The following is a 26,990-nucleotide window of genomic DNA, read 5'->3' on the forward strand; positions in this document are numbered from 1 at the left end:
ACATTATGTTATAATCATAACTCCAAGTTGAAACAGGGTAGTTTTAGAGATAAATAGAGCTGTAACCTGAAACGTGCTATTATTTCCCTTAGGTGGGAGGTGCTAGAAAGACATGAATAAGGTATATGTGCTCACTGTTAACTGCAGGCTGTACCAAGATCTGTCTACACAGCATCACCGATCATGTTTTAGCTTATCCTCTGATATTTTCAATCACTAATATATATTTCTTATAGTAACACAGCCAGTATTGTGTATGGATCAGAGAATACTATTGCTGTATACAGTCATAAACTCACACCAATGATAAACATAGACCATCAGAATTTTCCTGTTGGTTTCTTGGGTGCCCTTCTTTTGACAGACACAAACATGTTTGTTTCTTGTGAGGATTTTCAATGTTACTCTACTGATAGAACAGCCAGATGGTGAGGAGTTCCTATAAAACTGATTCTGTGAATTTCATGTCCATCCTTGTACTTATTTTCGTATTAAATGGACTTACTTGCAAAATACCTATGAGAGCATCAAAACTTCAAGCTCAAATCTGGCAAACTGTAAGTTTCTCTTTAACATGAAAACTTATGTTCCATCCCTTATAAATGAATCTCACATGAAAGATATGTATAACATATGGCAAACTAAATGCAATAGCAATGGATAACAACCAAATAGAATGATATAATACTCTCAAGTTGGGGCTTCCCAGGTGGCTGGTGGTGCTAGTGGTAAAGAATCCACCTGCCAATGCAGGAGATGCTGGAGACACCAGTTCAATTCCTGGATCTGGAAGATCCCTTGGGGAAGGAAATGGCAGCCCACTCCAGCATTCCTGCCTGGAGAATCCCATGGACAGAGGAGCCTGGGGTGCTGCCGTCCATAGGGTCACAGAATTGGACATGACTGAGTGAGCGCACACACAATATCCTCAGGCTAGGTTAGAGTATTAGAAGTGTAGGTTAGAGTGTACATTAGAAGCAGAAAGACCTATGATGGGCAACAAACAATAACTGGAGTAGCTGAGGCAGGGATTCTGGGCAAGAATCCTGCACGACCTTGGCTAACTTACTCTTTGTGTCTTAGTGGCCTGATGATAACAAACATGCATAATTTCTGGTGCTGTGTTAAGGATTAATTAAATCAGTTAATGTGTGTTACAAAGAACAATAGCTGGCCTTTGGAAACATACTATTAAAATTAACCACCATTATTTGACAGCTTTCAGGCTTCCCAGCCGGCTCTAGTGGTAAAGAACCTGTCTGCCAATGCAGGAGACATAAGAGATTGGGTCTGGAAGATCCCCTGGAAGAGGGCATGGCAACCCAATCCAGTATTCTTGCCTAGAGTACCCCCATGGACAAGGAGCCTAGCGGGCTATAGTCCGTGGGGTCACAGAGAGCCAGACAGGACTGAAGCAACTAAGCATGCATGTACTTAATAGTTTTCAGGCTTTAAGCTTACAATTTAATTTTTCCTTTCTTAAAGGTAATATTGTAACTTATCTTCCACCTTCTCTCCACCATCCCCCTCAAAAAAATGTTAGTTTTGTCAAATGCTTTCTCTTCATCTATTAAGATAATCGTATGATTTTTGTCTTTCATTACATTAGTGTCATGTTTCACATTTATTGATTTAAGTCATGATTGTATCCTAGGGATAAATCATACTTGATCATGGTTTATAATCCTTCTGTGTGTGCTAAGTTACTTCAGTTGTGTCCGACTCTTTGCAACCCTATGGACCATAGCCTGCCAGGCTCCTCTGTTCATGGGATTCTCCAGGAAAGAATAATGGAGTAGGTTGCCATGACCTCCTCCAGGGGAGGATTAGAGTAGTGATGCTGGGGCTCTCAGGATTACCTGCAGGTCCAGTGGCAGGCAGTGGTGGTAGTTGGAGTCTGTCATATGCACAACCTGGGTTGGGGCAGGTTGCAAATACACATGTTTTGGTGGGGGCCAGGACCAGCAGCAAAAGCCAAGGCCAACTGCAGCCACTCTGGCAACTGCAGGGGTTCTGGGGTCAGCATGCACTTCTGTGGTTTCGGGAACTTGCCAGAGACATGAGCACAACAGTGAAGGCTGCTGAGGGAAGTCAGGCCAGTGGGATGCAGATACACAGTCAGAGGGTCTAGTCACAAGCAAGGCCAGCAGAGCAGGCCATCTAGAAGAGATAGGTCCAGAGTTGGGCTCATAAACAGCTGTGGGGGCCCTAGCTATCAGCATTCTACTGCACTCTGGCCACTGCAGGGTCTTCCTATGGGTGAGTTCATGAGAGTGGAGGCTAGTGAAGTGATTTAGACTGGAGGTGTGTAGGTGTGGAGCTGGTGGACACAGCTGTAGGTGAGACTAATTGTTCAGGCCGATGAGAGGAACTAGGGCCCGATCTGAGTGTACATTTCACGGTCACTGTAACTCACCAGAGGCTTGCACATAGGGACCCAGTCACAGGTGTCAGAACTGCAGTGTGCATGTACACAAGGTCTGTCCCCAAGGCTCACACAGCCATAAGGGGCAGTCACCCAGATCTAGGCTACTGTCTTGCACTCATGCAGAAACAAAGGCACAGACTGGAGGCGTGTGCAGATCCTTATTCTGGCAGGGTAGGAGAGAGAGAGAGCAGGGAAGGATGCAGACAGCTAGCACCTGCAAACTGTATCTGTGGGGCAAAACAATGGTCAGCTCTGTAGGGGTCTATGGTAGTCGTGCTGACCATTGGAGTCTTCAGTAGTAAAAGCTGGGGTCTTCTGTGGAATAGGTCACTGGGAACCATGGTTACTCCCATTGTGTGGCTAATACCCATAGCCCCTGTTCTTCTTTGTTCCTGGCTGTCTCAGCTCTTCAGTCTCTGGACGGGGTGAAACTAAGGCAAGGTTCTTCATGCAGTGCCCCAAATGGCTGGGGAAGCTGGCCACTCATTTCCTTCTCTCCTTCCCAGTTGCGGGGAAGTCTTTCTAGGTGAGGTTTTCCCGCTTAGATGTGAGCTGTGCCTGCCTGTGCGGTGGGATAATGCAGGCTAAAGAAAGCTGTTCTCCTTTCCCTTTTGTGTGGTTCCTCTCAGGTTTTTTTGTTCTACTGTGTTTTCTGAAGTTTCGTACCCAGTGGACTCCTGAGCAATCTAAGAGCTGCCTTTGTTTATGGACAGCTGTCTAGTTGTTGATCTTGGAGGGGCAAGTGGACGGGCAAGAGGTTTCATACTCTGCCATTTTGGCAAGGTCACTCATCCAGATTTAATTCTTAAATATTAGTATTACTGGAAAAAGCATATCTATGATTACTGAATGTTATTGTGAGCTATAATTTCTCATACCATTCTGGAGCAGAGATATACTTTCTACCTATAAAAAGAAATGTTGAATGAATCATGACGTTTTCTTGGAATTTATAAAAAACTCAAAGGTAAACTAAAAGAGTACTAAAATTTTAGAAAATTGGAATGAAAGTAGATCAAAGTTTTTAAATGCTATAAACAGTAATTATGTGATAAAATAGACCAAAGTACCTTGTAATATATTTGAAAGTTATAGGGAGAAGTATAGTTTAAGTTTAATCGTAAAGAATGGAAAGAGTACATTTCTGATTATAAGTAACTAGAAATCCAACTCAAATCCACAAACTATATAGGAACTAAAATGTTTAAAGACTGGCGTGGCTTCAGGTGAGACTTGATTCTGAACATTGTCATCAAAGTCCAATGTATGGCCAAGCGTACAGCACCATTGTTTCACCTAATAAGGGAATTTGCATAAGGGAAAAATTGGTTAATGATAGACAATTCTCCATGCACCTCACATATCGCACATCTTGAGAGAAAGACACTGCCTTTCTTCTAAAGTATCTTGTCAAGGATGGGTATACAGTGAACAACCTTGAAAGATACAAATGAGTATCTCTTTCCTGAGCAAAGAGAAGGTTGTCTTCAGCACTGCTCTCTCTCTTACATCCCAGTTCCAATCCACCAGAAAATGTTAGCTCTGTGTTAAAAACATATCCAGAATCTAATGCTTTCTCTATGTTACTAAGGTTGACACTAGGCTTCAACATCTTTTGCCTGGGTTGCTACAGTTTTCCTGCCTCTACCTTGCCCATTCGCCCCTCTACAGTTTATTTGCAATACAGAATGAAATCGGTACTTTAAAAGATGTATAATTTATATCTTTCACTCAACATTCCCCCATGGCTCACTGTTCCAATGAGTAAAGTCCAAAGTCTTTAGAGAGGCCTACCAAGTCCAACATGAGTCACACCCTCCCATCCTCATTACTTCTCTGATCTGACTCCTTATTACTCTCCTCTCCATTCATTCTGTTTCACCCACTCTGCTTCCCATGCTAATCCTAAAGTATCTAGACCAGCATGCCTGCCATACTTGATCTTTTCAGCCTCTTCATTTTCTGTTTCTTCTACCTGAAGGTGTTCCTCCTCTAGCTATGCCATGGCTAACGTCCTTACCTTTCTGAAAGTATTTGTTCACTTTTCAACTCCTGACCATCTGTAAATTTACAGCCTTCCTTCACTCCCACCCTAGCTCTTATCATTTCATGTTTTTTTCCTCCCACATTACTAATCACCTTCTAACTTGCTCTAACATTTGCCATATAGACAGTTTATTGGGACTTCCCTGGTGGCTCAGGCAGTAAAGAGTCTGCCTGCAATACAGGAAATCCAGGTTCAATCCCTGAGTCAGGAAGATCCCCTGGAGAAGGAATTGGCCACCCACTCCAGTATTGCTGTCTGGAGAAACCCATGGACAGAGGAACCTAATGGGCTACAGTCCAAGGGGTCACAAAGAGTCAGACATGACTGAGTGACTAAACACACACATTCTTTTGGTATAATTAGAAGTCCACAGGATATATTTTTATCTATGTTTTCAATGATGTTTCCAAGCATATAGCGCAGTGCATGCATGCATGCTAAGTCACTTTAGGAGTGTCAGACTGTTTGTGATCCAGTGTTTGTGATTGGGACCCACCAGGCTTCTCTGTCCATGGGATTCTCTATGCAAGAATACTGGAGTGAGTTGTCATGCCCTCCCCCAGGGGATCTTCCCAACCTAGGGTTCAAAGTCATATCTCTCATGTCTCCTGCATTGGCAGGAGGATTCTTCACCGTTAGTGCCACCTGGGAAGCCCACGCAGAGCAGTACTACTCACACAATCCACGCTCAATAAATAATAGCTTAAAAAAGGACGAAATATCTCTCCTCAAAGTTTCTATGGAAAAAGATAAAACATACTTATATTCATACATAACTCATAATGTTGTTGTTTCTATGTTTTTCTTGATAGAGGCAATTTTAACAATATCCCAAAGTTTTCCGCTAGAATAAAACCCCTCGTGGTATGACATAACTTTTGAATGTACTGTTAGTCATGACGTAGGCCTACTTAGGTTCTCAGATAGAAGTTAATCTTAGTCCTAAAAATTGTTGGGACTGATTAACAATGCTCTCTTCCTGAAGACAGAAAATATGGGACCCCTGTGGAATTTACAGTAAATGTACATTCACTGTTTGCTGCTCATTTTCTTGCTTCTCTTAGAAAAATATTTTGCAAGTTTCAGGTTACAGCTTTCTATTTTTCTCTTAAGCAACCTTGTCTCAATTTTAATGATGTGATTATATCATAGTGCTCTATTTGCTTCTACTACAAAAATCCTGGCACAAATTTGGGCAATTGCAAAAAGTGCAATTATTTAGATTGGAAGGAAACACAAAAGTGATTTAACTAAGGCAGTAAACATCAGGGAAAATATAGAAACATGATGAGTTCTTCATTGTCCTATTCTGTTCTGCTAATAGGTGAATTACACAGCAGCAAATAAAATTTAAAGTTATTATCTTACAAAATAAGTTATATTAATAAATTTTAGGACAAATATATGATGAGCAAATCATACTATTCATGCCTTAATCAAAAAACCTTACATCTAGGAGTCAAAAAGAAAAAAAATGTAAGCACATTCTTAAAAAGAAAACAACTATTAACTTTATAAAAAAAAATGAGGTGAGAAAATAATTATAAAGTACACAAATTTGTTTTTGCTTTAGTTTGGTAGCAATATACAATTCTATCAGACATATGTGAGACTTCCTGGCTCAGAGTTAATCCTCAATAAATATCAGCTCCTTTCATTAACTTGCTTCTATGCAATCTTGCCAATATTCGGTATTAAATTTTTTTAAAAAATCCAATGTGAAAGCAAAATAAGGTGTTTTATTGTTTTAATATGCAGTTTTTGTTATTAAACCCTTTTTCCATAGGTTTATTGGTCATTAGTATTTCTTATGTTCCTTGCATGGGTTTCCCTTTTATTTTTCTAATAGAGTATTAACCTCTTGCTTATTGATTTCTTGAAAGTTTTATAGATTAGAATACAAAGTTGTTGATTTACATATATGGCAAACATTTGACATTTGCTTATGATATCTTTTTTTTTTTACTTCAGGATATTTAAATTTTTTACAGTCAAGACATCAATCTTTCCTTTGATGAAATACTTTGTAAGAACTTCCTCAGCTTGAGTTCAGACATATATTTTCCTATACTTTTTAAAAGTTACTTTCATTTGTCATATTTACTGTATCTGAAATTTATTTTAGAATATGGCACAAGGTGAAAATAACTTTTATCTAAATAGATTACCAATCTGCATGAGTTTAATGATATAATATTTATCTTGTAAAACTAAAGCTAAGCTACAATTTTCATCATTTGGAGTTATTGCAAATAACACAATTCTTAATTCTTAAATGTATAAAATAAAGATGTGTACAATAAAAATTTACTTTAGTGTTTAATTTTGCAATGCTTTTACTTAAGTTCTGAGTGAAGAAATTCAAAATGAAAATGTGTACATTATGTGCATTCCTTGAATGTATTAGCTTTAGACTATTGCTATTCTAGAAATTGATAATATAAATGATACTTTATAAAAATAACCTTCTAGAAAACAATAAAATTAAATGGGAGAAAGAATAGATAGATCAATGGGACATTATATAGAACCTCAAAATAGACCCGTACAATATATAGTCAGATGATCTTTGACAAAGGGGAAAAGATTTTCCAATGGAGAAAGAATAGTTTTGCTTCATTTTTTAACAAACAGTGCTAGAACAACTGAATATCCTTGTGCAAAAACAAACAAACAAACAAAATATACATATACATATAACTAAGTGAAAAAAAGCCAATCTCAAAAGCCTATATACTGTATGATTCTAATTATATGGTATTCTGGTCAGTAGTTGCCAGGAGTTTGTTGGGATGAAGATGATGGATAAATAGGCAGAGTACAGTGCTGTGAAAATACTCTGTATGATTCTATGATGGATATATGTCTTTATACATTTGTCCAAACCTATAGAAAGTACAGTACCAAGAGTAAACCCTGATGTAAATTATAGTCTTGGGTGATTATGATTTTGTCAATATAGATTCATCAATTGCAACAAATATACAATTCTAGTGGGGGATGCTGATAATGGGAGAAGCTATGCATTGTTGAGACAGTGTGTAATGGGAACTCTATATGTTTCTCTCAATTTTGATGTTAAACAAAAGCTGCTCTAAAGAAACGGTCTATGTATAAGAGGAAAAAAACAAATCTAGACACAAATCTCATACCTTTCAAAAAATTAACTCAAAATGGACCATAGATAAAAATGTTAAAGCCAAAAACTATAAAACTCCTAGAAAATAGCATCAGAGAAAATCAGATGATGTTGGGTTTTGCAACACCAAAGAACAACACCAACCCATTAAAGAAACAAATGATGAACTGAACTTCATTCAGGCAAAAAATGAAACTTGAGGTTCTATTCTGCACAGACATTGTCAAAAGAATGAGAAGAAAAGCTAAATATTGGAACAAATGGTTTCAAAAGAAATATCTGATAAAGAACTGCTATTCAAAATATACAAAGAACTCTTGAATCTCAATAAAGTGAACAACCCAGTTAAAGACCTAAAGAGATAGTTTTCCAAAGAAGACATACAGATAGCCTCACGGCACAGGAAAGATGCTCAGAATTAGCAGTCATTATTGACTATGCATGTCTAATACATGCTGTTGTTTAGTTGCCAAGTCTTGCCCATCTCTTTTGTGACCCCATGGACTGCAGCCTGCCAGACTCCTCTGGCCACGGGATTTTCCAGGCAAGAATACTGGTGTGGATTGCCATTTCCTTCTTTAGCAGATCTCCCCAAACCAGGGACCGAAGCCACGCCTCATGCATTGGCAGGTAGATTTTTTTTAATCACTAAGCCACTTTGGAAGCCCTGTCTAATAGATTGCATTGAATAAAATGTTCATGCAATTTAAGTCATAGACGATCTTTTTCCTTACATAAGTTTCAGGTGTATAGTTATAGTTTTACATTCGTTTGAAATACAAATTCACTACCACCAGAAGTCTAGTTGCTATCCATCACCATACAGTTGACCCCCCTTCTCAATATAATTTCTCTTAACTGTAGTAATAATAGAATGGGTTGCAGATATTAAATGAGAAATAATGAAAGTAATGAAAGTTATATATGTGTAACAAATAATGAAAAATAAACATGTGAACAATAAAAGGATTTCAGTACAGAGAAACATGAATTTATTTATATATAACCATCAGAATATACATTAAATTATACTGTTTGAGACTTTAAGCTTAGTCTATCATTCTGATCACACTGAATAGCAAAAAAAAAAAAAAAAAAAGCAGCAAAATCAGGGAATAGAAAAAAATCTTTGTCTTTCAGAAAAGTTGAACAATAGATCCATAGATTTTCTTGATTTTGGCCCATTGAGGAAAACAACTTTTAAATATGTTTTCCAATCTCCAGAAAGTATTTGCAACATTTGTGCATTTGGTTTCAGATTGTATGTGTTCCTACTGAACTAGTTACATTCTAACCAGTCTACCACAGCCATGCATTTTTCTGTCCATGCTCTGCTGCTGCTGCTGCTAAGTCATGTCAGTCCTGTCCGACCCTGTGCGACCCCTTAGACGGCAGCCCACCAGGCTCCCCTGTCCCTGGGATTCTCCAGGCAAGAATCTTGGAGTGGGTTGCCATTTCCCTCTCCAATGCATGCATGCATGCTAAGTCGCTTCAGTCATGTCCGATCTGTGCGACCCCACGGACAGCATCCCACCAGGCTCTCCTGTCCATGGGATTCTCCAGGCAAGAACACTGGAGTCTCCAGGCAAGAACAATGGAGTGGGTTGCCAGTTCCTTCTCCATTCCATGTGGTAGCAGCTATAATTCAAGAAAACATCTACTTCCAGCAGAATTTTACAGTTGATTGGGACATAAGGAACATATATTTCAATTCTAGCAGTTTACACATGAAAGAACTGAGTATCTGAGAGTTTGAATTATTTTCCCATGGTCATGTATCTGGTTAGAAGCTGACTTGGTTACCTTAAAAAAATTGCTGAATTTGGAACAGTTTTTTATGTACAGCCTGAAGGAAATGTAACATTTATACCAGTGAGGAAAAAATTAGAATATTCTTATTCCGCCATGTGCTTTAAAATTTCATCTCCTTTACTTTTTGACAAATCTTTAAAATATTTTATAATTTGGTTTACAAGTTGACATTGGGTAAAGAGAAACATTTAAGATGTTCTTTTAATTCCTTATAGAAAGGACCATGATTATTTCACAGTAGTGCTAAGATAGAGATTCCAAAAAACAAATGGGCACCAGAAGCCTTTCTACTATTTTTACTGATATTATAGGATCAGGTTTAAGCATTCTTATTTGAATCAATTGTTATCTTTTTCAGGGGTTCATTTTAAGATACTTTCCTGTGTTTCTCTTTTCCCCCTCAGACTTGAATATAAACTAAATATACCACACAAAGTCCTTATGGCATAAACACATGTGTGACATTTTGAACTAGAAACATTTCATTATATTGAACTGATTTTCACCACCAAAGTTTACTTTTATTCTCTTCTATTTTATGAAAAGTCACCTATGTTCATAAATTGATAATGAATTCCCCAAAGTTATATATATGATGTCAAATATCCCAATTGAAGTGAAAAATTAGATTTGCATGTATGATTGCAGACCTAGCTTAAGAAAAAGACTGGCTGACTCTGAAATGATCCCCAAAGCTAGCCTATCAGCATAAGATTCAGCAATATTGCTTTCTTCTGTCCACAAAGATAAGTTGTTTTGATTGATTGTTATAAAAATGGGCTCTGGTATGACTGAAAAACAGTTCTAAATGTTGTAACTCAGCCCTCAAATGCTGTTTATCTCAAATAATTTTTGAAGCAATTAAATGACAGTGTATGTAAAGCACTTAACCACAGTGCTTAATGACCTGATAACCAACCAAAAGTATTCCACTGTTATTTCCTCTCTTTAGGTACTCAAAATCCTCTGCTAACCTCTGCTCTTTGAAATACTGCTACTTTTATTTGACATCCCTTCTTAGAAATTTCTAGTCCTCCTGGTGGAGTGAATCACATCTTTAACTACTTTTTACGTCCCTTTTCACCTCTTTTATAGTATTTGCCTTTCCTTGAATATTACATTTAGTTATATCGGTGTCCCTTTCCAGAGGACTTGCTCCTGGAGTGCGTGTAGGTTATGTTGAATTCAGTCTTGTATACAAGAGGAATTTATTGTTCAGTAAACATTCATGAGTGAAAATAATTAAATGTAACAGGAGAATTAACCCTACTGAGATGAGTGTTATGCCATGTCTACATAATGCTGTATATCTGATTAGTTAGAATCAGGCTGCATTTATTTCCTCAATACATAGCTAGAAAATATGCCCTTTTATTGACAAAACATTTCATCTTTTACAAAAAGTTTAATAATTTGTGTATGTTTACATTTAATTTAGCCTTCAAATTTTCAAAGCATATTGCTCAATTTGTCTACTTTGCATAAAATTTTATTTATATCTACATTCAGTTTTTTTTAAGCATTAATTTAATTTCAATAGCATAGCCAATATGTTGCTAATAAATTAAAATTCAGTCGTCAACAAATTCTGGGTGTAACTTTCACTGTAACTCATATATAAAGCTTCTGAGAGGCAAGTATAATTTCTAAGACTCTAAAGGGGGAAATTTATCCTTGGAGTCACGTATAATAATGACTAAGCTTTGTATTTTAATACTTATAAGAAAAAACATCTATATGCTTTATATTAGGAAGTAAATTTTTCAAGTTTCACTAGTAACTTTTTGCTTAAATCTTAATACATCTGAAGTAACAGGGAGAAAGAAAAGACATGTTTGATTTGGCTTTAATCTTAGGTCATTGACAGCCAAAAATGTAATTAACATCCAAAACTGAAAGGGAGAGAATAGAAGCTTTAATGTCCTTAATGTCAAAATAGTTGGCTTACTATATAGGAAAATATGAGGAAACATTAGACCAGATCTCAGTATCTATTTACTTTAATGTATAATTTAGCATTTGTTTGCTTAGATGAAAGATAACTTCCTTCAATTATATCAGATTCTGTACTTCCCTACATGTTACATGCCATGTTACTACTCGAGTGTATGAAAGTTTAATCGTGCCTGAGATATTTCACAAGAAAGCAAATAATGATCATTTGTAATAAGTTTATTATAGAGTGGAAACTTATCTCCTCAGTGGGTTAAATTTAGGTGTTTTAAAATAAAAATACTCCAGTAGAACAGGTTATCCTGTTTATGAATTTGTCTTTTGTCTTTATCTTTTGTACACAAAGCTTATTTCTCTGCAATCAGGAATATATTTAAATTATTTTTGCAGGATTAGCTATGAATCAGTATAGGTGTCACTAAGCATTATTAAGTAATACATTCCATTGTATAATTCTATAAAAAAGTTTAGTTTGGGGAGTTTTCACAGCAACAAGAAAGGAGGAATACAGTGTTCCTGTGTAATTTATTATTTATCCATATCAAAATTATATCACCTAATAGATTGTTCTTCAAAAGGCATAAATGAATCCTAGTGTCTGTTATATAATTAACATTTATTTGCTAAACTTCTTGACCTTCCAAAGCTATGTTACCCCGCTATATCTCAGAAAAGCCAAAAGTACAGCCCTGACCAGAATTACCTACAAAAAGGGGCATAATTTAAGCAATGAATAGATGGGGTAGGGGATATTAACAATCAGGTACTATACTAAAATGTAACCATTTCTTAATAAGAACTTTCAAAACATTATAAAGTTAGGGATAGAGAAAATTAACTGACTTTGCATACTTGTCACTTCTTTTAACTTTTTAATTATTTTTTTGTTCTCTGCACCAGAGATGCCTCATTCTAATATTTCCCTCACTTCTGACTGATTATATTTAAGTTATTTGTTATTATAACAGAATTTTTAAGATATTGAGCATGCATATATGCATGACTATATATGTATAGTTGGTAAAGTCATGGCTCAGACAGTAAAGAATCTGCCTGCAATGCAGGAGACCTGGGTTTGATCCCGGGGTTGGGAAGATTAGTATATGTATATACGACACTTCTAATATTAAATCCTTGTTGTTTAGTCACTGAGTCATGTCTGACTGTGCAATCCCTTCTACTGTATACTACCAGACCCCTCTGTCCATGGGATTTCCCAGGCAAGAACACTGGAGTGGGGTGCCATTCCTTCTCCAGGGGATCTTCCCTACCCAGACATCGAACTCACATCTCCTGCATTGGCAGGAGGATTCTTTACAACTGAGCCACCAGGCAAGCCTATTAAATCTTTATGTACATACATATAAAATTTCTAATTTTGTCATTTTCACATGGCTATTTATATACAAAGAATGACTTATGAGTTAGAAAGCTAGTAAAATATACATCTTTAAAATGTGAAAAACACAGCTAACATTTTAAATGCATTTTTCAATGAGTACTTGAAATTAAAGAAAATCACCTTTTTACAATGTCACACTTGTTTGATCAAATGTACACAATATTTAGAAGCAGAAACTACTAAGCTTATTGATTAAAGTCTTTAAGTGTTATAAGAAACCCAAATTTAATTTCAGAGCAAGTGTTTATACAGTTACTATACATTGACAATCATTAGGTATGGGATGTTATTTTCTAATAATTTTACATAGGCACCAATGCAAATTCTATATATATATATAGCACAAGTAAATTTTGGTACTTAATTTCTAATATATAAAATAAAATCTATACATTGTTTAATTTTTATATTTGTATAGCATAACTATGAAGCACTATATTAATTACTGAAACACATTATCTTTGATTTTTAGATTACCAGCAATTATCAATTTATTTTTCTGTATTTACCAAATGTTACATAGCTATGCATCCATGACTTGTATAATCAGAATTTGTTTTGTCTTGTTTTCTGTAAAGCCTGCCCCCCATTCAGCGCCTTGCTCAGAAGCCCTGGATGGCAGCGTGGGAGCCGCGTGGCCCCGCCGGCAGTCGTCACTCCAGCACGTGTCCCACCGTCACTCTGGGCTTGAGTACAGGCTGTGTATTTGGGATGACTTTACGTTGGTGTGCACAAACGCTCAGCTTCTAATTAGTTTAGAAGAGAATTACATATAAACAATATTCTGGACAAAAGGAAGAGAACTGCAAACATGCAGACCATCTAGATTATCAAGGGTGTACTGCTTTCTTTTAACTCAAAGTATTATTACCTTTGGAAGAGGAAACGGCAACCCACCCCACTATTCTCACCTGGAGAACTTCATGGACACAGGAACAGGCTACAGTCCATGGGTGGCAAAGAGTCAAACCCAACTGAGTGACTAACACACATGTTACCTTATAAGAACGACGTCATTGACTACATTTGTTAATATGAAGCTCAATTTTTCAATCTGTAAACAAAATATTAAAAAGCCCAACTTTGTACTGTTATGAAGTTTTGCTAACACTACATATGATATTTGTGGAATTACTCTTCTAAGTAATCTGCAACAGGAAAATCTGGATTGCATTTGGCCACTAGTCATGCAAATATAAATGTAAATCTTGTTAGAAACAACCCAGAACAAACTTCTTCATAATTTTCTTCACTAAAATAGGAAAAAATTGCCAAGTTTGTGAATCACCTAATCTGACTAAAAATTATTGAAATGGTCCTTTGCTATTTTGAGAAATTCATACCATACAGTCAATTTTTTTTTTCAATTCCTCTTATTTGTATTCTTCTCTCTCATGTAAGTGCATTTACTCAGTCTTTGTACTATACATTCTGTTTTAAGTAAAACATCTGTGTGTTACCACCTGCCTACAACCACCCCTGCAAAAATGTGGTTTCTGCAAACTAACAAGAACAAACTGACACAACAAAAATACACAGCTGTAGGCGGATGGAGAGTCTTCCATCCGTAGTGCACACCCCTTATGGCAATTCAACAAAGGTTATACAGGTTGGAATAATATGTGTGAGGTAAAATTAAATAAAACTAGAAATCTAACTTTATGATATTGAAAACTTTCTCTACCTTATCCTTTGATTATATTGCTAAATGCAGAAAAACAGTCTTGATAATGTGCTACAAAGTCATTTTTACACAATTTCGTCAAATAGATATCAAATGTCACAACTTTAGTAGCAGAATTATGATTATTTATTAAAAATAATATGCCATTCTTCAGAAGGGTTAAGATATTGCTTAATGTTTTTGGACTTTTCCTACCAATGAAATAAGATTTAGTGTTAACTTCCAAGTATGAGCTTTTAAAATTTTACCTTAACCTATCTTAACCATGTAGGAATCTCTCTATTTTAGAGCACTGGTTAAGACATCCCAGATTGCTATCAGGATAGTTTCATTTTGATTATGATGATGAAAATTTAATCAATTAATTACAATCTTGTTCTAATTATAAGATGCTTTATTTTAAAGAGGATTTCAGTGCCTAAGGAAATTAACCTTTTTCATTTATGTTTGAATGACAAAGCCTTCCTAAGCTATATTACATAACAATTTCAAATATTTATTTCTGCCATACATTTTCAAGAAATAAGTATTTAATCAAATGACATTTATTTTTCTAATTTTATGTGTAAGTGATTCAAAAGTGTAAATTAAACCTAATGTCTTATTTATTCACATTTATAAGATAGAACTATTTCTCATTTTTGATAAAAAATGTATAGTACAAAAGAATTTAAACTATAAGAACCAAGGTCTAATGTCTGTATATACATTTTCAGGAAATGAAGGAATGTTCTTTTCTCTGACAATCTACAGAAACATAAATATCCCAGTCAGATCTCATTTGTATCAAATTCCATTTGATTGATTATATGATTATATGATATATATTATATGATTATAATTTGTAATAAATAAAATTGATACATTTTAACTGAACAATGTGATGATTTCAACAAATGCATATCCCCATCTTGCTATCACCACAATCAAGATACAGAATATTTTTATCACCACAAAATATCTCATGTAACTTTGATGCCAGTTATTTCCTTACTTCTCCTAACTTCTGCCCCAATCAACAGTGAACCACATAACTGTTTTATGACAACATACATTAGTTGAACCTCATCTAGAGTTTCATATAGATATGTATTTGGTTTTGTCGTTTGGCTTGTTTTGTTATGCTTTTGCCATGGCATTAAAAAAAATGTATTTTCTATGTATTTTTGTGTCTATATTTTTGTGTATTATGAAGGCACTTTTACTAGGAATATTTTTAGAATTATCAACCATTTGTTCCCCCCCAAAAATGTGAATCGTATTCCATTGTATGGCCATAAAATAATTTATTCACCTTTTTTTGAACTTTTTTCCCACTTTTGATTATTGTCAGTTCAATTATTGTGAATATGACCTGTATACAGTTCTTCATGTGGAGGCACATTTTCATTTCCTTGGGATAACTACCTAGGACTAAAATTGTTGTTAAACACAAACATTATATAACCTAATTTTTTTAAAGTATTAAACGGTTTTCAAAAGTGTGTTTAACATTTCCTACTACTACTAGCGAGATATGGGTATTCCAGTTGCTCCTCGTTCTCACCGACACTTCGTGGTGCTCGTCTTTTTACTTGTAGCCATTTTAGAGGGTCTTTGGTGGATCTTTTGTGGTTCTGAACTGCAGTTTATTGATAACTAGACCTTTAAGTATGCCTGTTTTCATTTAATTATAGGGTGTGTGCATTGATATGTGTCATTCATCAAGAGTCCATTCATATCTATTGCCCATTTTAATACATTTTATTAAATAATTGTAAAAGTATTTTTTTAATATAGTCTAGATTACAAATCTTTGTTTTTATACATTCTGGACTGTAGTCCTTTGTACTCTGTTTATTTGCTTTAACTTTTTCAAGTTCAATTTATTGTTTGTTCTATAGCTATTATTATTTTGTGGCTTGTCAAAGAAATATTTGCCTATATCAAGCTCACAAAGATCCTTCTTCTGCATTCATCTTTATATTTCATATTTTGAACTTTTACCTTTGCTATAAAAATTACCATAGTAATGTTTTTCTATTCTGAGAAGTAAAGGTTGAATTCTTAACTTTCAGCTTTCAAGTGTAGATTTGGTTGGACTAGTACCATCTGTTGAAAAAAAAAAAGTATCTTTTTCTTTGAATTTAATCTTGAATTTCATTGAAAATTAACTAACCTCTAAAGGCTTATTTATACAATCTCCTTTCTATTTCATTACATTACATTCTATTACATATGTTTATCTTAACTTGTATTTCACATTATCTTGATTTCAGTGCTTTAAAGTAACACTTAAAAAATAAATTTAATGATTTTTTAATTTTCAAAAAAATTTGGTTACTATAAATTCTTTGGATATTTAAGTATGTTATAAAATTATCTCTATTTCTGGAGAAAACTTCTGAGGATGTGACTAGAATTATATTGAATCTACAGGTAACTTTGGAGAGAATCAATTGGTAAACAAACTGATTCTTCAACCTCATGAATATTTTATTTTCAGAATATATATATTGCTCATATTTAAATTTGTTCTTACAATTCATATTTGTTGATGCTTTTATACATTGTACTCTTTTAAAATTAATTTTCAATTATTTATTGCTAACAATTGATGTCTTGTGTCCTTGCTAAACAGGATCATTCCCACATAAACACAGTCATTCAAGACCACAAGACCTTTGAGATCACAGTGGATTACTATTTCTCCTAAATTCATACAGTAAGATAAATAAGAAAAATGAAAAACAGAACTGTTTCCAATTAAAAGAACAAGATAAATCTCCTGAAAGAAAAATAAAGCAAGCCTCTCCAGTCTATCAGATCCTGAGATCAAAAAAGACAAAATAAAAATGCTGAAGGCATTAAGAAAGAACATAAAAATGTGGATCATGGTAACAAGGAACTGAAAGTAATAAATAGGAATCAATTAAAATTAGACAACTCAATTGCCAAGACAAAATGACCTAAAGGCAATAAATAGCAAATTAGATAATGTGGAGGAATGAATAAGTGACCTGGAAGATGGAGACAGAGTACCAAAAATCACCAATCAGAAGAACAGAAAAAATAAAAAATGAAATAAAATTTTAAAATGACAGGAATAAATACTGTAAAAATATTATAAACAGTTACATGACAATAAATTGGACAAGCTAAAATAAATGAGCACGCTCCTAGAACCATATAGCTTGTCAAAACTAAATCAAGAAGAAACAGATAATTTTAATATACTGATCACCAGAAGTGAAACAGAATTTGCAATTAAAAAAATAAATAAAAGATTCCCTGCATACAAATCAAGGACTAAATCGGTTCACTGAGAAATTCTGTCAAACATACAGAGAATTTACACCATCCTTCTCAAACTCTTCCAAAATATTGAAGAGGAGGGAAAATTCATTCTAGGAAGTCCCATCATCCTGATACCAAAACTAACAAAGACTCTACCCAACAATGATAATTACATGCTAGTATCTTTGATTAAGTCCTCAAAAATATAGCAAGGCAAATCCAATCACATATTAGAAAAGATCATACACCATGATCAAGCTGGATTCATCCCAGGGTCACAAAGATGTTTCAACACATACAAAGCCAATGTGAAAGACCCCTACATATGCTGTCTAAAAGAGACTCATCTCAGATATTGGGACACATCCTGAAAATGAGTGGCTGCAAAAAGATGTTCCATGCAAACAGAAATTAAAAGAAAGCAGGAGTAGCAATGCTCCTATCAGATAAAATAGACTTTAAAATGAAGACCATTACAAAAACAAGGAGCATTACAAGGAAGAACACTACATAATGATCAAGGGATCAGTCCAAGAAGAAGATATAACATTTGTAAATATTTATGCACCCAACTTAGGAGGACCTCAATACATAATGCAAATGCTAGCAACTATTAAAGGGAAAATTGACAGTAATACAGTAATACTGGGGGACTTTAATATTCCACTCATACCAATGGAAAAAAACATCCAGACAAAATATTAATAAGGAAATACAAGCTTTAAATGATACATTGGGCCAGTTGAACCTAAATTATATTTACAGAGCATGTCATCCAAAAACAGTAGATTTCACTTTTTTCTCAAGTGCAAATGGAACATTTCCCAGGACAGAGCACACTTGGGTCACAAATCAAGCCTTGGTAAATTAAAAAAAAAAAAAAAAAAAAGAAAGAAAGAAAAATGAAATCATTTCAAATATCTTTCCTGACCACAAAGCTATGAGATTAGAGATCAAATATAGGGGGAAAAAATTATAAAGGACACAAACACATGGAATTAAACACAATGTTTCTGAATAACCAGCAGATCACTAAAGAAATCAGAAAGGAAATAAAAAATATACCTAAAAACAAATGACAATGAAAACTTGACAACTCAAAACCTATGGCATGCAGTAAAAGCAGTGCTAAGAGGGAAGTTTATAACAATACAAGGCTAACTTAAAAAATCAAGAAAAACATTGAACATACAACCTAGCTTTACACCTAAAGCAACTAGAAAAGCAAGAACAACAGCCCAGAGTTCTAGTAGAAGGAAAGAAATCATAAAGGTCAGAACAGAAATAAGGGAAAAAGGAATGAAGGAGACAATAACAAAGATCAATAATACTGAAAGCTAGTTCTTTAAGAAGACAAACAAAATTGACAGACCATTAGCCATTAGGGAGACTCATCAAGGGGAAAAAAAAGAAGACTCAAATCAATAAAATTAGAAAAGAAAAAGAAATTACAACAGAAAACACAGAAATACAAATGCTCATAAGAGACCACTATGGACAACAATATGCCAATAAAGCGGACAATCTCAAAGAAATGAACAAATTTTTAGTAAAGTATAACCCTCCACAACTGAACCAGGAAGAAATAGAAAATATGAACAGACAGATCACAAGCACAGAAATCAAAACTGTAATTAAAAAAATAATAATAATCCAATAAACTAAAGCCAAAGGCCAGGTGGTTTCACAGATGAATTCTACCAAAAGTTTAGAGAAGAGCTAACACCTATCCTCCTCAAAATCCTCCATAAAATTGTAGAGGAAGCAAAACTCCCAAACTCATTCTAAAGGCCACCATCACCTTGATACCAAAACCAGACAAAGACACCACAAAAAAAAAAAAAAAAAAAAGAAAAGAAAAAGAAGAAGAAGAAGAAAGAAAGAAAGAAAATTACAGGTCAATATCATTGATAAGTATAGATGTAAAGATCCTCAACAAAATTCCAGTAAATAGAATCCAACTACACATTAAAAAGACATATAACATGATCAATTGGGCTTTTTATCAAGAATGCAAGGATTCTTCAACATACACAAATCAAAGTGATACACCAAAGTAACAAACTGATAGATACAAACCATATGATCGTCTCAATAGATGCAGAGAAAACTTTTGCCAAAATTCAGCACCCACTTATGAAAAAGCTCCCCAGAAAGTAGACATAGAAGAAACACACCTCAACAAAATAAAGGCTATATATGACAAACCCACAACAAACATTATTCTCAATGATGAAAACTTGAAAGCATTTCTTCTAAGATCAGGAACAAGACAAGGTGCCCACTCTCACCACTATTATTTAACATACTTTTGGGAATCCTAGCCACAGGAATTAGAGAAGAAAAAGAAATAAATTCTGATTGGAAAAGAAGAAGTAAAACTCTCACTGCAGATGACATGATAATATACATATAAAACCCTAAGGATGCCACCAGAAAATCACTAGAGCTAATCAATGAATATAATAAAGTCACAGTATCCAAAATTAATACACAGAAATCCTCAGCATTCCTATACACTACCAATGAAAAATCAGAATGAGGAATTAAGGAAACAATCCCATTCACCACTGCAACAAAAAAAAAATAAAATATCTAAAGAGACAAAAGACCTGTATGCAGAAAACTACAAAATACTGATGAAAGAAATCAAAGATGACACAAACAAATGGAAAGACATACCATGTTCTTGGATTGGAAGAATCAATATTGTGAAAATGACTACACTATACAAAGCAATCTATAAATTCAATACAATCCCTATCAATCTACCAATGATATTTCTCACAGAACCAAAACAAATAATTTCACAATTTGTATGGAAACACAAAAGACCCCAAACAGGCAAGCTATCTTGAGGAGAAAAAAAAAAAAAAATGGAGCTGAAGGAATAAGATGCCCTGATTTCAGACTATACTACAAAGATAAAGTCATCAAGACAGTATGGTATTGGCACCAAAACAAAAATATAGACAAATGGAAAAAGTTATAATGCCCAGAGATAAACCCATACACCTGTGGGCACCTTATCTTTGACAAAGGAGACAAGAACATACAATGGAAAAGACAGTCTCTTCAATAAAGAATGCTGGGAAACCTGGAAAGCTACTTGTAAAAGATGACATTAAAACAATTCCTAACACCATTCTCAAAAATAAACTCAAAATGGATTAAAGATGTAAATTAGACCAGAAACTATAAAGCTCTTATTGGAAAACATAGGCAGAACACTCTTTGACCTAAATCACAGCAAGATCCTTTATGACCCATCTCCTAGAACAATGGAGATAAAAAGGAAAATAAACAAATGGTACATAATTAAACTTAAAAGCTTTTGCACAGTGAACGAGTCCATAAAAAAGATGAAAAGACAACCCTCCGAATGGGTGAAAATAATAACAAATTAAACAACTAACAAAGGATAATCTCCAAAATATACAAGAAGCTCTTGTAGCTTAATACCAGAAAAATTAGTAACCCAATCAAAAAGTGGGCTAAAGACCTAAACAGGCATTTCTCCAAAGGAGACATACAGATGGTAAATAAGCACAAGATGTTCAAAATTGCTCATTATTAGAGAAATGCAAATCAAAACTAAAATGATATATCACCTCACACCAGTCAGAATGGCCACCATCAAAAATTCTATGAACAATAAATACTGGAGAGAGTGTGGAGAAAAGGGAACCCACTTGCACTCTTGATGGAAATGTAAAATGATATAGCCACTAAGGAGAACAGTATGGAGATTCCTTAGAGAACTAGGAATAAAAACACCATATGACCCAACAACCCCACTACTGGGTATATATCCTGAGGATCCCACAACTGGGCATATGCCCTGAGGAAATCATAATTGGAAAAGACACATGTACCTCTATGTTCATCACAACACTATTTATAATACCTAGGAAATGGAAACTAGGTATCATTAACAGATGAATGGATAAAGAAGCTGTGGTACATATATATACACAATGAAATACTACTCAGCTATAAAAAGAACACATTTGAGCTAGTTCTAATAAGGTGGATGAATCTAGAGCCTATTATATAGTGTGAAGTTAGTCATAAAGAGAAAAACAAATACTGTATATTAACACATACATATGTAATCTAGAAAGATGGTACTGGTGAATCTATTTGCAGGACAGCAAAGGAGAAACAGACATAAAGAACACACTTGTGGGGACAGTAGGAGAATGAGAGGGTGTGACAAATTGAGAGAGTAGTATTGAAACATACACATTACCATGTAAAATAGCCAGTGGGAATTTGCTTTATGATGTATGGAGTGCAAATCCAATCTTCTGTGACAACCTAGAGGGGTGAGCTTGGGTGGGAGTTGGGAAGGAGGTTCAAAAAGGAGGGGACGTATGTATACCTATGACTGATTCATATTGATGTATGGCAAAAATCAAGACAATGTTGTAAAATATCCTCCAATTAAAAATAAACAATTTTTTTAAAAAGAAAAAAAATCAATGTGACTCACCACATCAACAAAATAAAAGGTAAAATCTACATGATCATCACAATAGATGCAGAAAAGAGCATCTGACAAAATTTGACATTAATTCATGGTAAAAGTTTTTGCCAAAGTGTGTAAAGAGTGAACATATCTCACCATAATAAAAGCCATTTATGACAAATCCACAACCAATAATACTAAATTGTAAAAAGCTGAAAGCCTTCGCAATAAAATCTGGAACAAGAAAAGAATGTCCACTCCTGCCCCTTCTATTTAACGTATCATTGGAAGTCTTTTGCACAACAAACAGACAAGAAAAATAAAAGGTATACAAATTAGAAGAGATAAAAATGTCATTATATGCATATGACAAGATATTCTATATAGAAAATCCTAAAGACTCCACACAAAAAAAGTACTAGAACTAATCAATTCAGCAAGGTAACAGGATAAATATTAATATACAGAATATGTTGCATTTCTTTACATAAATAAAATATCCGAGAGAAAGTAAAAAAAAAAAAAAATTGTCTAAAATTACATCAAAAAATACTTTGGAATAAACCTAACCAAGGAAATGAAAGACATACTCTGAAAACTATAAAAATATTCGGAAAAGGAAATCGAAGGTGATTCACAAAATGGAACAATATTCCATGCTCTTGGATTGGAAGGGTTAATATCATTAAAATAGCCATACTACCCACAGCAATCTACAGATTTAGTGTGGTCCATATTAAATTACCCATGACATATTTTATACAACTAGAACAAATAACCCTAGAATTCATGTAGGACCACAAAAGATCCATAATTGCCAGTGCAATCCTGAGGCAAAAGAACAAAGCTGGAGACATAACCCTCCTAGACCTCAGACATTACTACAAAACCACAGTGGTCAAAACAGCATAGTACTGGCATAGAAACAGACATGTAGATCAATTGAATGGAATACAGCTCAGAAATATACACATATACTTTTGGTCAACTAATTTTAAATGGAGGATAGAAGACTATACAATAGAGAAAAGACAGTTTCTTCATCATTTGGTACTGGGAAAACAGCATGTAAATCATTGAAGTTAGAACAGTCCCCTACACCATACACAAAAGTAGCCTCAAAATCGATTAAAGACTTAAATATAAGACAAGATACCATGAAAATCCTAGAAGAGAACATAGGCAACACATTCTCTGACACAAATCTTGCCATGTTTCTTAGGTCAGTCTCTGAAGGCAAAAAAATAAAAGCAAAAATAAACAATCAAATTTATAAGGTTTTGCACAGCAAAGGAAACCACAGACACAATTTAAAAAAAATAACCTAAGAACTGGGAGAAAATATGTTCAAACAATGCAAAAATAAGGGCTTAATTTCCAAAATGTATAAGCAGCTCATAAAACTCTAACAAAAAAACAAGCAACTCAATCAATATATGGGCAGAACATCTCAACAGACATTTCTCTGTTTCTAATATATCTATCTCTGTTCCTAAGGATGCAATATGATGATCAAGAAGCACATGAAAAAATGCTTCACACTGCTAATTATTCAGTTCAGTTCAGTTCAGTCCCTCAGTCACATCCAACTCTTTGTGACGCCATGGACTACAGCATGCCACGCTTCCCTATCCATCACCAACTCTTGGAGCTTACTCAAACTCGTGTCCATTGAGTTGGTGATGCCATCCAACCATCTCATCCTCTGTCGTCCCCTTCTCCTCCCGCCTTCAATCTTTCCCAGCATCAGGGTCTTTTCCAGTGAGTCAGCTCTTCACATGAGGTGGCCAAAGTATTGGAGTTTCAGCTTCAGCCTCAGTCCTTCCAATGAACACCCAGGACTGATTTCATTTAGGATGGACTGGTTGGATCTCCTTGCAGTCCAAGGGACTCTCAAGAGTCTTCTCCATACCATAGTTCAAAAGCATCAATTCTTCAGCGCTCAGCTTTCTTTATAGTCCAACTCTCACATCCATACATGACTACTGGAAAAAACATACCTTTGACTAGATGGACCATTGTTGGCAAAGTAATATCTCTGCTTTTTAATATGCTGTCTAGGTTGGTCATAACTTTTCTTCCAAGGATCAAGTGTCTTTTAATTTCATGGCTGCAGTCACCATCTGCAGTGATCTTGGACCCTCAAAAAATAAATTCTGTCCCTGTTTCCATTGTTTCCCCATCTATTTGCCATGAAGTTATTAGAGAAATGCAAATCAAAACTATAATGATGTAACACCTCAAACCTGTCAGAATGGACATCATCAAAAAGTCTACTAATCAATGCTGGAAAGAAAAAGAAACCCTCCTACACTCTTGGTGAGAATATGTACTGGTTCAGCCATTATGGTGAACACTATGGAGATTCCTTAAAAGAAAAACAAAATTAGAGTTACCATATGACCCATCATATGTCTGAAAAGGAAAAAAAAGCTCTAATTTTAAAAGATACATGCATCCCAATATTCATGGCAGCACTATTTACAACAGCCAAAACATGGAAGCAACTTAAATGTCCATCAACATATAAGTGGCTAAAGAATATGTGAAATATTACACACAATGAAATATTACTCAGCCATGAAAAGAATGATATAATGTCAATTGTAGCAACATGGATAGGCCTAGAGATTATCACACTGAATGAAATAAGTCAGAGAAAGACAAATATCACATGATATCACCTATAGGTGGAATATTAAAAAAATAGTATGAATGTACTTATTTACAAAACAGAAAGAGACTCACAGACATAGAAAGTAGACTTGTGGTTACCAAAGGGAAGGGAGCAGAAGGGGTAAATTAGGCATCTGGCATTAACAGATGCACATCAGTATATATAAAATAGATAAACAAGGGATTACTGTATAGCATAGGGATCTCTATGCTAAACACTTGAAATTAACACAATATTGTAAATCAACTGTACTTCAAAAAAATGAGGCATATTTTAATCTTTTTTTCATTTTTCTTAACATTTTCCTTTTTCTATTCATTGTGTTCAAATTTTCTTTAATTATTCCAACATGTTTAAAATCAGTGCTTTAAAATCTTTCTTATTTTCAAGTTTGTTTATATTCATTGGCCATCCTCCATGTTATGGGTGATATTTATTTTCTTTCTCTCTTCCTCTCTCACATGACTCATACTTCTGATTAGATGCCAGAAATTGTGATTGCTACACAGTTGAGTGTCCTTCATACTTTGCCTACCTACTCACTATGTTGGGTTTGGAATTAACTCAAGTTTACCTCCATCTTCTTCCCACCACAAACAACACTGAAATGAGCTCTTGAATGTATTTCCCTCATGAATCACTGTGAACATTTATCAGGAAAATGTCCCCAGGAATGTTATTTCTGGGTTCTAAGTAATTTTATCCTCAATTCATCTAAGTAGTATCAAATTGGTCTCTGGAAAGACTTCCTCAATAACCATCTCCTAGCAATGCTAGCGATTTATTCTCCCCCCAAAATTATATTTTTATCATCTGACTCTGTAATTTTTGTCATTCTTATAGATGTGTAATGATATCTTATCCATGTAATTTGCATTTCTGTGATTGCTGATGATTTTGACATCTGTTTCTTTCTGAGCATCATCACTTATTGGATGACATCTTCTGTAAATATCCTTTCTATATTATTTGTTCATTTCTCTCTTTGGTTTATAGGTGTATAAAGGATCATTCTGCAGGTGTCAGGCCATATTTAGAAGAGAAATTTAAGCACCCACAAACTGGCTAAAATTTATTAGTATATGCTTGATTTTTGCAAGCTTGGTTATGTATTCAGTTTGGGCAAAATGACTTGGGGGTAGGAACAATAAAAATACATAAGGTAGCAATGATAAATACTAAGGTTAATTTTAAAGAAGAAAAAAACAGGTATAAATAGGAACAGAACATCTTTCTACTTGTTTAGAGTTAGTCTTACGGCCACTTCCTTACACGTGCTGTGCTGTGTTTAGTGCTCAGTCATCTCTGACTCTGCCAAAACATGGCATGTAGCTTTAAATTAGATTGAGCTCGATGATAATTTGAGCTAAAAGTGATTATTCAAAGAAAATAGGTGATAAAAATCAAGGAATTTTAAAGTCAGAAAAAACAACAACACAGAAGTAAATCACAGAAAATTGATTTTTAAAAATAGTTGATATGAGGTCTGTACTTTTTGTAAAGATTTTAAAGTCTAAGCTCCTTGATAGCAAGCTCTGTCTTATTTAACACTCTTCAAATGATGCAGTTTTTATTTTCATCCATCCCTTATTCTTTCAAAAAAATTAACAGAACAGTTGTCTTTAATAGTTTTAAATGTATTGTTTACGAGAACTAACTTTTTCTAAGATTTAGGAAAACAAGAAAGGAATAAGAAAACATCATAATTCTATTTAACCTTTATTATTTTTAATTTTGATAATTTGACTCATACTTGACCAATTGGGAAGTCATAATCAATTTCAGTATATTTACAGTTAAATATAATCTACTGATCCATCAAACTTCCTTGAATCCACTTAAAATCACAGTAGAACAATCACTCTCTCCATCATCTCCTAAGCTCAGTATCTAAACCATTGAAAACACTTCCTGACTATTTTTGTCTTTAAAAATAGACAGTCATACCTGGGACTTCCCTGGAGATTCAGTGGTTAAGACTCTCAGCTACTACAGCAGGGAGCTTGTGTTTCATCTGTGGTTGGGGAAGCGAAGGTCCCTCATGCTGCGTGGCATCACAAAGATAAATAAAAATAAACAAACAGCCATAGCTTCTTGTCTA

The 26,990-nt window shown here is 34.5% G+C and overlaps 1 long non-coding RNA gene across 3 annotated transcripts in view; it reads right to left on the reverse strand.

Moving 5' to 3' along the window:
- LOC133047993 (uncharacterized) overlaps positions 1-26,990 on the reverse strand; it is a 138,639-nt gene that overhangs the window by 80,307 nt on the left and 31,342 nt on the right. The window contains exon 2 of one of the 3 annotated variants that reach the window (XR_009690935.1): positions 26,837-26,933. The exons of the other annotated variants lie outside the window; for them this stretch is intronic. This is a non-coding gene — a long non-coding RNA (uncharacterized LOC133047993). The remainder of the gene's footprint in view (positions 1-26,836; positions 26,934-26,990) is intronic. 3 annotated transcript variants of the gene reach the window in all.

This window comes from Dama dama, chromosome 28, assembly GCF_033118175.1.
Source record: "Dama dama isolate Ldn47 chromosome 28, ASM3311817v1, whole genome shotgun sequence".
Taxonomy (NCBI): Eukaryota; Metazoa; Chordata; class Mammalia; order Artiodactyla; family Cervidae; genus Dama; species Dama dama.